The sequence below is a fragment of the Rhinoraja longicauda genome, chromosome 7, assembly GCF_053455715.1.
Source record: "Rhinoraja longicauda isolate Sanriku21f chromosome 7, sRhiLon1.1, whole genome shotgun sequence".
NCBI classification, from domain to species: domain Eukaryota; kingdom Metazoa; phylum Chordata; class Chondrichthyes; order Rajiformes; family Arhynchobatidae; genus Rhinoraja; species Rhinoraja longicauda.
Window position 1 is genome coordinate 21,212,847 of NC_135959.1, and position 12,487 is coordinate 21,225,333.

Below are 12,487 nucleotides of genomic sequence, written 5' to 3' on the forward strand. Positions count from 1 at the left end.
TCAGATAACCAGTTGTTTCTAACTTTGTCAAAACTGATAAAGTCTTTGATAAGTAAAGTATTTGGTCTGTCACATTAACTCAGCATTTCTGGCAGGAGAAAAACTATCTAATCATCATGAGATATCCAGCAATCTTCTACTTCAGATTTCCAGCTGGTGTTCTGCATCTCAGTTTCAGTTATTGTCCTCTTTTTAATCATTTTTCTCTCCACCTCAGACAGATCATTTGCAATTAACAAGCCTTCATCTCAGCTGGCACCATCACCACCTGTAACATCAGGATTCTCTTGACCTTCATCCTATGACAGTTATTCCCTTTGTGGTCTCCAACGATCCCCTTTTCTGCAATTAAGATGTACTTCTTTGTTTACTTTCCCCATTACCGAAGAAATATGCCTGCAGATGCTACCTGGCCTGCTGTGTAATACCAGCATTTTCAGTTTTTATTAACTGGATATAGGTTGCTTCTATTTTATAAATTGATTCCTATAATACTTAATTAGGAAATTAATGCCACTGGGTAATTTATTGAAATATTGCATGGGATTGAATGTTTAGAATTGTGAATAAATAATGAATCATCATAAAGGAAGATGCTTACAAAAAGGAAAATGAAAGAAAATGAGCCCTTTAACACTCTCCATGGTGTCTCCACAAACAGGAGGCAAGGTTTAAAAATGGCAGGATAGAACAATTTTCAGAAACTTATTTGTAATAGCTTGCTCAAAGTCCAGTGTTTCCTCGATGAACATAAAATGTTTATGTAGAAATTGTTGGAGGGATGAAAATACTTCAAGTCAAGTCAAGTCAATTTTATTTGTATAGCACATTTAAAAACAACCCACGTTGACCAAAGTGCTGTACATCTGATTAGGTACTAAGGAAAAAAATGAAACATACAGTAGCATACAAACACAACAGCACATACAAAACAGTTCACAGCGCCTCCTCAATGAGTCTCAAACGCTAGGGAGTAGAAATAGGTTTTGAGCCTGGACTTAAAGGAGTCGATGGAGGGGGCAGTTCTGATGGGGAGAGGGATGCTGTTCCACAGTCTAGGAGCTGCAACCGCAAAAGTGCGGTCACCCCTCAGCTTAAGCCTAGACCGCGGGATAGTGAGTAGCCCCAAGTCGGCCGACCTGAGGGACCTGGAGTTAGAGAGGTGGGTTAGAAGATTTTTGATGTAGGGGGGGGGAATGTCCATTACTGTCAAGAATGTTTAATTGTCATATTTATTGAGATTGGAACAATGAAATCCTTGGGACACGGGGAACTGCAGATGCTGGAATTGTGTAGAACTGGAATAACTCAACGGGTCAGGCAGTGTCTTTGGAGGACATGTATGCCTGATGTTTCAGGTAGGAACCCTTTTTTCAGACTGATTGTAATGGGGGATGAAAGCTGGAAAAGACATTGGAGCGGGGCAAAGCCTGGCAAGTGATAGGTGGATACAAGTGGGGGGGGGCGTTGGTTGGCAGATGGGTAGAGAAAGGCTAGAGATGAAAAGGAGACAAAAGAGTGTCAGGTAAGGAGAGAAGAGGAGTGAAATGTAAAGCCAGAAGGAGGGATTATAGGTGGAAGGGGTAATAATGGGTGAGGGAAGGGGGTTGGAATAGTGGAAGAAATAATTGCGCACTGGGGTGGAAGAACAGGAAAAAGGGGAAGGAGTCCCTAAATGTGGAGAATTGAATGGTTATACTGTTTGTTGTAAGCAACCCGGGCCAATAGCGATTCCACTCGGGGAGCATGCAACCCAATGGTATGAATGTGGAATTCTCCAAGTTTAGGGAACACTCCCCTCTTCCCCTTTTTGCTGTGCTCCACTCTACTGCACACCAATTTCTGCCACTATCTCCTCAGATAATTTCCACATATATCCCCCCCATGACTTTATATTTTTCTCCTCTCACTCTTCTTAATCTAACAACCTTTCATCTTCTTTTCATCTCTAGCTTTTGCCCACCCATCTGCCAAACAATCCCTCATTTGTATCTACTTATCACATGTCAAGCTTTGTCCTACTCCCACCTTTTTATCAGCTTTCTCCCCCCCCCCCCCACTACAATCAGTCTGAAGAAGAGCCCCAACCTGAAAGGTCACTTATCCATGTCCTCCAGCAATGTTGTGTGACCCACTGAAATTTTATTGGAGCTGTGTTTGGCTGCGCAACCATGGGTACATAGAGAGTAGACTTGAGGACTGAGCACTCAGCCTTGAGGTGCTCCTGTGTCATCACCAATTTGGACTGATTGTGGTGTGCCGATGAGAAAATTAAGGATCTACTTACATAGAGACAAGCAGAAACCCAGTTCCCTGAGTTTGATGATAGGTTCAGAGGGGTGACGGTGTTGAACGCTGAGCTGTAGTCGATGAACAACAGCCTGATGTACATATTTATATTGTCTGAGTGGTCCAGTGCAGAGTGGAAAGCAGTGATACCGCATATGGTGTGGATCTGTTGTGGTGGTACGCGAAATGTAGTGTGTCCAGGTCCATAATGAGGTAGGAGTTAATATTTGTCATAAACGACCTCTGAAAGCACTTCATCACAACTGATGTCAGTGCAACTGTTGAGGCATTGAGGCATATCACCTTGCTGTTCTTGAACACTGGTATTATGGATGTCCTTTAAAGCAGGTGGCTTGGATCGGAGTAGTGAGGTTGAGGACGTTTGAAAAACTCCATCCAGTTGGTCTGTGCTGATGTTAAGAACGTGGCCATGTATGCCATCAGGTGTGGACACTTTACAAGGGTTCATTGTCATGAAGGATCTTCTGACATCAGCCTCAGTGGCTGACTGAATGAATGAATGAATACTTTATTGTCACGTGTGACAAGTCAAAGTGAATTTTTTTGCTTGGGTATGCTATAGTCACCACATAAAGAGCGCCGACAAAAAGCTGCCGTGATATGAGTCATACTGCCTGGAAGCAGGCCCCTCAGCCCAACTCGTCCATGCTGATCCAATGTCCCATCCAAGTTAGTCCCATTTGCCCGTGCCTCCCCCTTAGCCTTTCCTATCACAGTGTGGTCAGGGGTTGGAGAGAAGCAAGAAGATACATTAATGTTCTCCCTTTTGAAGTGAGCGTAGAAAGCATTGAACACATTGAAGTGTAGAAAGCATTGAACACATTGAAGCATAGAAAGCATTGAGTGATGCATTGATGTCGCTTTAATTATTATTTAATTTTCCCCTTATGGGAAGTAATGGCATGCAAGACCAGCTACAGCTGCCAGGGTCCATCTGATCCTCCAACTTTGACCCAAACTGTCCCTTTGCTTCCTTAATGACCTTATTGAGGTTGTACCTGGCCTGTTACATGACCCTGTATCACCCGATTTGAATGCCTACGATCTTGTATCCATAGATTATGGACCTATTTGAGCATCCAAGAGTTCCAGTTAGGGAACACTTAGATGGTCTTAGTGGGAATACACTCCTCCACACATTTCCTTATCAAGTCGGTTTCCTTCTAACGTCGATAACCACCATGCTGTATTTGCTACTGACCCCAAGCAATTGCAATGTCACACTTCTGCCTGCCCTGACCAACTTTGTACAATTCTCAACGCTGCAGCTGGTTTCTTCAGTCATTGCCTACATGCAGGAAGAAGGAGCACAGCTAGGTTGTCTAATTTTACAAAGTGGGGTGAGGGAATTTGATCCTCTATTGCTGCAGGAGATGTGCTGGTGGTATTTTGGAAAGGAATTCTTCAAACTAACCCTGTTCAGGTCTCTGGCTATGAAGGGGAAGCCATCTGGTGTATGATGTCCACCGCATGCAGCTTCTCCAGTGTTAACCGAACGTGCTGCCTGCGTTGGGATGTCGACCGCAGTCATGATGATGGAACATAGACTTTCGATCCACATGACTGTGATGAACATGATGCCAAGATAATCTAATCTCACCTGCCTGCACATGATCCCTATCCCTCTTTTTATTATATATCCATGTCCCTATTTAAAATCATTTTAATCATTTTTCCTCCACCACCAGGCCAGGCAACATGTTCCATGCACTCAATGCTCTGTATGGGAAAAAAACCCCAAAACAACCCATCCCACACAACTCCTTTAAACTTTGCCCCTCATACCTAAATGCTACAGCCTCTAGTCTTTGACCCTGGGGATAAAGTTGAGTGTCTACCTTATCTATGTCCCTCATATCTATATATTTTTAACAGGTCTCTCCACAACCTTTGGTGACCAGAGAAAATAATCCTGGTTTGTCTAACCTTTCCTTGTAGTTAATACTTCTTAATTCCTCGGCATTCTGGAGGTGAATTCTCATGGGAGGTAGGTGGCACGACACTTCACTGCTAGATGTTCCAGGTGTAGGAAGTACGCGTTGGACAAGACTACTACATTAATCAGTGCTTCTTAAACTGGTGAATGGTTCACCCAAGGGTGAATGACACTAGAGGGGTGCATGTAGGGTGAATGACTTAATATATAATTTTCGTCTTATTCTCCCTTGTGTATAATTTTATATATATATAAAATTATACACAAGGGAGAATAAGATGAAAATTACCAAAAAACATAAGAAAATTTAGGGTGCATGAAATTTTGTGATAAAGACTCAAGGGTGAATGAGTTTAAGAAGCACTGCATTAGATCAGCTCAAAGAGTTTACAATGAGCAAATGCTCAAAGTTTGAGAAACTTTGAGGGTGGAAGGCTCAGTTTGAAGACCTGGGGGTTGCCAGGTCTCTGTGAAACAGTGTACGCAGCATTTCCTTTTATTCCATTTGTAAGGAGCAACTGCAAATGCTGGTTAACACTGAAGATAGACACAAAAAGCTGGAGTAAAGCTACCTTGCCCTCAAGCCCTCAGTCTTATTTTCTATAGACTTCTGGTTGACCAATCGAAGGAAGGGATCGCAGTTCCCAGTACTTAATTTTACTTGCAGGCTCCCCCGCAAACCATGTTTCCAGGCACAGTAAAAACCTATTGATTATTTAAATCAGTGTCATAACTTTCTACTTGGGTTATATTCTCCCTCCTTCCTTCCCTCATGACTACTTCCCAGCAGAACCAATTCACTCAGATGATGTTTAAAAATAAAGGGAGCAGTAGCTACCTCAGCACTAGCCCACCGCTTATTCTGGTGCAGTCAAATATGACAGTCCACCCATGATGTTATGCTTAATAAGTTAGTTCATTCCAATCCCAATTTTCTAAATTGGGGAATTGATCTAAAGCAGAAGGAAACTGACCCTGAAACCCTCCGTTTAAAAAATTCTAACCAGACTTAATTGGGAAAGAAAACTAACCAGGATACAATCATTCAACCTCAAGACTTTTTTAATAATGGGCTAACGAACCAATCTAAACAACAATTCTGCCTCCTTGGTTCTATACCTTTTACTTGACAAACATAGATATTGCAATCTTACATTTGACATTTGCAATTGACTCCTCCCTCACCCAGGGAGAGACAGATCTTATGAATTTTGATGAAAGGTCATCAGCCCAAAACCTTATTGTTGATTTCAACGACCTGCTGAATATTTACAGCATTTCCTGTAATTAAAGCTTTTTGCATAGTAAAAATTCTGATTTCAATGTACTCTTTGCATCATTCCCGGGTCTTAATTTTAAGGATATGTTCTGAACTTGCCCAAAGTAATACATTTTCAATCCTAATAATATATTTAACCATTTTAAAGACCAATTACATCATTACCTAATCTTACATAATTGAAGGAATACAAGTATAATCATGCACCCTGTCCTTGTAATTTATCTAAAATAATTTCAGGTAGATTATGCTTCTCATACTTAAGAGCAAACAATACTGGGCCTAACATTCAACCCAGGTCACGCTACTACCACTCATCTCCTGCTATGATGTACTTGCCTTTATTCTGTCTTTCAAGCGTCACTTTGCCGACATTCTCCTGTTCCTTCTTTCCAAAAATATTGTTTTGCACCTTTCTATGCAACCAATGAGCCACAATAGGGAAATACTGAATAAATTCTGCCAAATGATGATCTGTCTGCCATAAGATTATTACACTTCAAATTTGGGATTTAAAGTTTACCCTCAACTCACATTAGAGTGACATAGCTACAGTTATACAGCTTGTGCTTTTCTTCCTTCTGGAGATTGGACAAGACATATTTAGCATACAGTCATATTCTCACTTTCTGTTACCAACTGATCCAGGTTCATGTAATAAGTGATTCTGGCAGTAGGTGGCATACTTGACCCTTTATAAGAATTTGTGAACACCTTGTTCAAAAAGTGGTATGATGTATATAAAATGTTGGATTCAAACAGAAAATTGGAAATTTGAAGCAGGACTGTCAAATTCTGTCGAGGATAAAGGCAGATTCATCCCACTTTAGACAGGATTTTAGGTAGGCACATGGACACACAAGCAATGGAGGGATAAACATCACATGCAGTCAGCAGAGAATAGTTTAACCTGGCATCACGTTTGGCATAGGAATTTTGGTCGGAAGGGCCTGTCCCTGCTCTGTACTGTTCTATGATTTATGTGGCTTTTCCCAGGGATACACACACTGAGACACACTATGTGGGGAAGATTTAAACTCAGTTCAGTTGTCCAGCCTGGGGGAGTATATTCCATATTCCCCACACTCTGTGAATAAACAAAATTCTTCAGTAAATCACAGATAATTTCTTGAGTGCCAGTATATTATAGAAAGAGACAAGATTTCTACAATGTTTCGAGTGTGATGTAACCAAACTCTGATTTTCTCATTTATTGCAAAGCCGTAGACGTCTATATGGACTTCAGCTCGGCACTTAATGAGGTTCTGCATGGTAGACTGCTCTGGTAGGTTAGATTGCATGGGATCCAGGGAGAGCTAGTTGATTGGATAGAGAATTGGCTTCATGGGAGGTAAAAGAGGGTGATGGTGGAAGTTTGTTTTTTGGATTGGAGGTCTGTAACTAGTGGTGTGAATGGGAATTGCATTCCCATTGAAATATCAACGATTTGAATGGGAATGCAGAAGGCATAGTTAGTAATTTTGCAGATGACACTAAAGTGGGTGGTATCATCGATAGCGAAGATGATTATCAAAAATCACAGCAGTATTTTGATCAGTTGGGCAAGTGAGCTGAGGAATGGTTAATGAAGTTTAGTGCAGCTAAGTGCGAGATTTTACATTTTGGGAATTCAAACCAGGGCAGGATTTTCACGTTATGTTACACTTGTATAAGATTTGGTGAAGTTACATTTGGAGTATTGTGTTCAGTTTTGATCACACTGCTATCAGAAGGATATTGTTGTTAGAAATAGTGCAGAGAAGATTTACGATGATCTTGCCAGGATTTGAGGGCCTGAGCAAAAGGGGAAGGATAGGCAGGCTAGGACTTTATTACTTGGAATGCAGATGGCTGAAGGGTGATCTTATAGAGGTGTATAAGATCCTGTGGGGAATAGATAGGGTGAACATACCTTTTACCCAGAGTAGGGGAATCAAGAACTAGATGACATCAGTTTAAGGTGAGCAGGAAAAAATTAACAAGAACCAGAGGGGCAACTTTATCTCACAGAGGCTAGTGGGTGTAAGGAACGAGCTGCCAGAGGAGGAAGTTGAGGTAGATACGATATCAACATTTAAAAGATATTTGGAGGTACCTGTAGGAAAGGTTTAGAGAGATATGAGCCAAATGTGTGGGACTATTTTGGCACATTTTGGTCAGCATGGGCAAGTTGGGCTGAAGGGCCCGTTTCTGTACTGTATTACTCTATGAGTCAATCCTATTTGGTTGTATCGAAGAAGCAATTGGTCTAAACTCCGAAGAAAGTATTTAACAGCACTGTGAGACAACATTTTAATTAAGGCAAACACGATGGGGAAACAGCCATTGGATAGTGAACAGGAATTTCAACTGTTTGTTTCTTCTCATTGGTGCCATATAAAGAAAGACCTATTGCTCCATAAATAAAATGTCTTCAAGCTCAACACAAGCAATAGATTGAACCTACAAACCACCGTATGATGCACTTAAGCATAATCCATTAGACAACTGGCATATTAATTCCGATGCATTAATCATTGGCATCTTCAAGGTTAATCATTTGAAACATATGGGCAAGAGTGATTTTGGAGAGTGACAGATTAGTTCAGTTACAACTGACAACCTCTATGCATTTAATTACAGCCACAATCATTTAAAGTTATGCAAGTGCAAAGCACACAGATAAATTATTGAAATAAACAATTCACACCGTCAAATTTATGTGTATGAAATGTCACTAAACTACATTAAACTTACATTGCTCTGAAATAAATTTTCCTGCTGCACAGCTTGGCAGCCAAGCTGAAGTAATTGAGTAAATTTATATCATTGTAAGGTAAGCTTTTATGCTTTTCACTGATGTTTATTGACCCCAATTTTAAAATAGTTATAATATTTAGCAAAGGCTTCCGATAGAAGATGGTGAATAATTGAGAAAATCTGCATTTTGACAAGAGTAATAGGACAAATTTAAATTGCGGCTTCTCAATCAGTGGGATTGATTTATGGAAGTCATGATGGGAGTGGTGTTAAGGCCTGAACAAAGACTTGTGCCTCGCTGGCAACTTTGTCCCAATGAGTTGGAATGTCAATGGGTGTTAGTCTGAGATTTCCTCAGAACTCATCAGCTGTGCTTGCCAGGTGACTTACTGCCTAAAACATTTGCTGGCATGAATTTCCTTGCTGAATCCAGCTTCAATCTGTTTGGTTGTGTGAAAGATGAGGATATCCTATTCTGGGCTAAAGGGCCGGGAGTGTGCAGAAGTGTGGGAAATAGAAGAGACACAGGTGAGAACTCTAGGGAGGAACTGCAGATGCTGATTTAAACCAAAGATAGACTCAAAACGCTGGAGTAACTGAGCGGGACAGGCAGCATCTCTGGAGAGAAGGAATGGGTGAAGTTTCGGGTTGAGCCGTCAAGTCGGGTCTGAAGAAGGATCTTGATCGGAAACGTCACCCAATCCTTCTCTCCAGAGATGCTGCCTGTCCCGCTCAGATACTCCAGCATTTTGTGTCTAGCTGAGAACTTTGTCAAATATGGTAGAGGTGAGACATGGTTGAAGACATCTTAAAAGTACCAGTGTGGAAAGTCTCATCATAGAACATAGAACTAGAACAGTACAGCATAGGAGCAGGCTGTTTGGCCCACAATATTAATGCTGAACATGTTGCCAAGTTAAACTGATCTCATCTGATCCATAATCCACTTCTCCCCAAAAGTATATGTGCCTATCTAAATACCACTCTCGCAACTACCTCCATCACCGCCCCCTGGCAACGTGTTCCAGGCCCCCACTACTCTCTGTAAAACAACTTTCCCCACACATCTTCATTAAACACTTTCTCTCACCATATCATATCATATCATATCATATCATATCATATATATACAGCCGGAAACAGGCCTTTTCGGCCCACCAAGTCCGTGCCGCCCAGCGATCCCCGTACATTAACACTATCCTACACCCACTAGGGACAATTTTTACATTTACCCAGCCAATTAACCTACATACCTGTACGTCTTTGGAGTGTGGGAGGAAACCGAAGATCTCGGAGAAAACCCACGCAGGTCACGGGGAGAACGTACAAACTCCTTACAGTGCAGCACCCGTAGTCAGGATCGAACCTGAGTCTCCGGCGCTGCATTCGCTGTAAAGCAGCAACTCTACCGCTGCGCTACCGTGCCGCCCGTAACTATGTCCTTTAGTGTTGGACATTTCTACCCTGGGAAAAGGTTCTAACTGCCTACCCTATCTATGCCTCTCATAATTTTATATGTTCTTATTAAGTCACCCCTCAACCTCTGATGTTCCAGAGAAAACAATCAAAGTCTATCCAAACTCTCCCTGTAGTTAAAACTCTCTAATTCAGACATCATTCTGGCAAACCTCCTCTGCACCCTCTCCAAAAGCTCCAAATTCTTGTAATTGGGCAACCAGAAATGTACTCCAAATACAAAATACTCCAAATACTGCCTAAACAAAGTCCTATAAAGGTGCATCATGACTTCCCATCAAAGCAGATATATCAGAAACGGAAGAATAGAATGGAGTCCCGAGAGGAAGCAGGATGGAAGAAGATGTGAACAAGATGAAAACAAAATTGCTATAAACACTCAGTAGGTCAAGTAGCATTTATGGGAAGAGAAACATGTTCTGCATAAAACTCTGCAGTTTCATGGGGAGAGAGTTCCACTTTCTGACTCCCTGTGTGGAGGAAGAGCTTCTGGACTTCAGTCCAGATCAGCTATCCAATTTTAAGCCGATCCCAGTTTGAAACAAATACACAAGAAATTGCAGATGCTTCAGTCTTGAGAAAAACACAAAGAACTGGAGGAACTCAATGAGGCAGGCAGCATCTGTGGAGGGAATGGGCGGATGATGTTTCCTGTTGGGATCAATCTTCATACTGATTAATCATGTGACTTCAATAATACAGGCCGTTGAAAGGTCTCAACAGTCACTAAACAAAGAGAAGAGAGGTTAAATGATTGTTCATTGGTGGTGAATCACTTGCTTTCAGTGGTAAGATTTATAATATTAGCTGGAGCTGATTCATATTGAGTCCAAAGAAGGGTCCCGAACCAAAATGTTACCTATCCATTCCCTCCATAGATACTGCCTGGCCCACAGAATTACTCCAGCATTTTATGTTTTGCCCAAGATTACAGCATCTGCAGTTCCTTGTGCCTCTGATTCATATTCAATTGACTCTAAAAATACACAGACAGTGGATCACTTCTTACTGCAATACTTTAGAAATATTATTGATTTTAAAGAAACATTTGACCACTTCCTTTGCACCTAAACCTTGACTCCAATTTGATAATTGCCCTTTTGTGCAATTTTGTCTGATCCCGTTCTCTTCTGAGGCCTCAATGATGATAAGGGCCATTTAGGATCTGGCCTTTCTCCCACACTTTCCTTCACGCCAGTCATTTGCAAAAATACATGTTTATTTTTCCTGTTGATGGAATGCACAGGCAGCGGCCACAGATATTTCAAAGGCTGTATGAGAAACTGCCAAAGCGCTTTTATGAGCCTTTTTCCCAGTGAAAGTGACACACTCAGTCTGCAACAGATGACTATTGATAATAGAGAGCCTGATTCTGTTAGACCATAGTCTTTGAACACACTACATTGGAAACCTGAAGTCCATACTGCAAGCGTTGTCTTAAAATCATCTTACCTCACACTCATTGCTCCCACTGTAACTTGCTGTTTGACCAGGAAATATGTCCCTAAGAAAAATATAACTGGTCAATGGATGTACTCACTGTGAAATTTGCAGGGTTCTGAATGGGAGAGTAGGATAAATAGGATCGTTTTTTCAAAGAACAGGCCAAGTTGGATGGATCAAATGGTCTCTTTCAGCAGTGGCTATTGATATTCAGTGTAAGGCCCCATAATTCAGTACTTTGCAAACAACATCAGCAGTAGTTGTTTGTGAAATATTAAATTATCAAACTTAACATGTAAGGCTGCAACTGCAATTTGCATAAATAACTTTAGGGATTAGAATTGTCTGCTTCTGACAGATTGTTTTTCCATTTTGATTCTTTGGAGGCTAATGTTGTGTTGGTAGATTATCCAGTGGCGGGATTTTCCTTTCAATGTTCATTGATGTTGCAACATCCTGCACGGTTGTGTATTCACACTAATAATAATTAAAAATAGCCCCTCATGATACTATTCAAGCAGCTTCTGAATACACCAGGGTCATTTACCAACTTTGAGTGGAGCTAAATCTCACCCGGAATCATTCATTCTGGCAGTGATTTTTATTTATTTCACACCATCTCCCATTCTTTCACTTTTTTCTCTCTACCTCACCTCCTCTCGTGCTTTTCAATTCGTTGGAGTCAGAGATAGATATAACGCAAACACACATAAACTCAAATTTGTTTTTCTCAACTTGCATCTCTCTCTTCCTTTCTGCTACTTTTTAGAAACCTTTTCCCTCATGCAGTTATTTTTCCCTTGATATTCCGCTCACTCTTACTCCCTTTTACAACTATTCTTTCGTTACTTTCATTCATTTCATTCTCTTTCTCTGCTCTTGCTCATTTCTCTTTGTTGCTCTCTCACTTTCCCTCTCTTCTATTTTCTCTTGTTGCAATATCCTATTGTCGTGGTCTGCCTGGAGATATAGATATGTTTCTAGATTAATATTCAACAGCTTACTTGGAGGCCAAAGTAGCTTGACCACAGTTTCTTCTCAATTAGTTTTAGAAGAATCCCTGTAAAACATTCGTGACGTGCCTTATGTTTTAGCTTTTTAATGTCAATACACAAATTATATCCATGTCCTTTACTCAGTGTCAATTGAGATATGAAACAATCATTTTTTCATGTTCATAAGTGATAGGAGCAGAATTAGGCCATTCAGCCCATCAAGGCTATTCTGCCATTCAATCATGGCTGATCTATCTCTCCCTCCTAACCCCATTCTCCGGCATTCTCCCCATAACCCCTGACATCCAA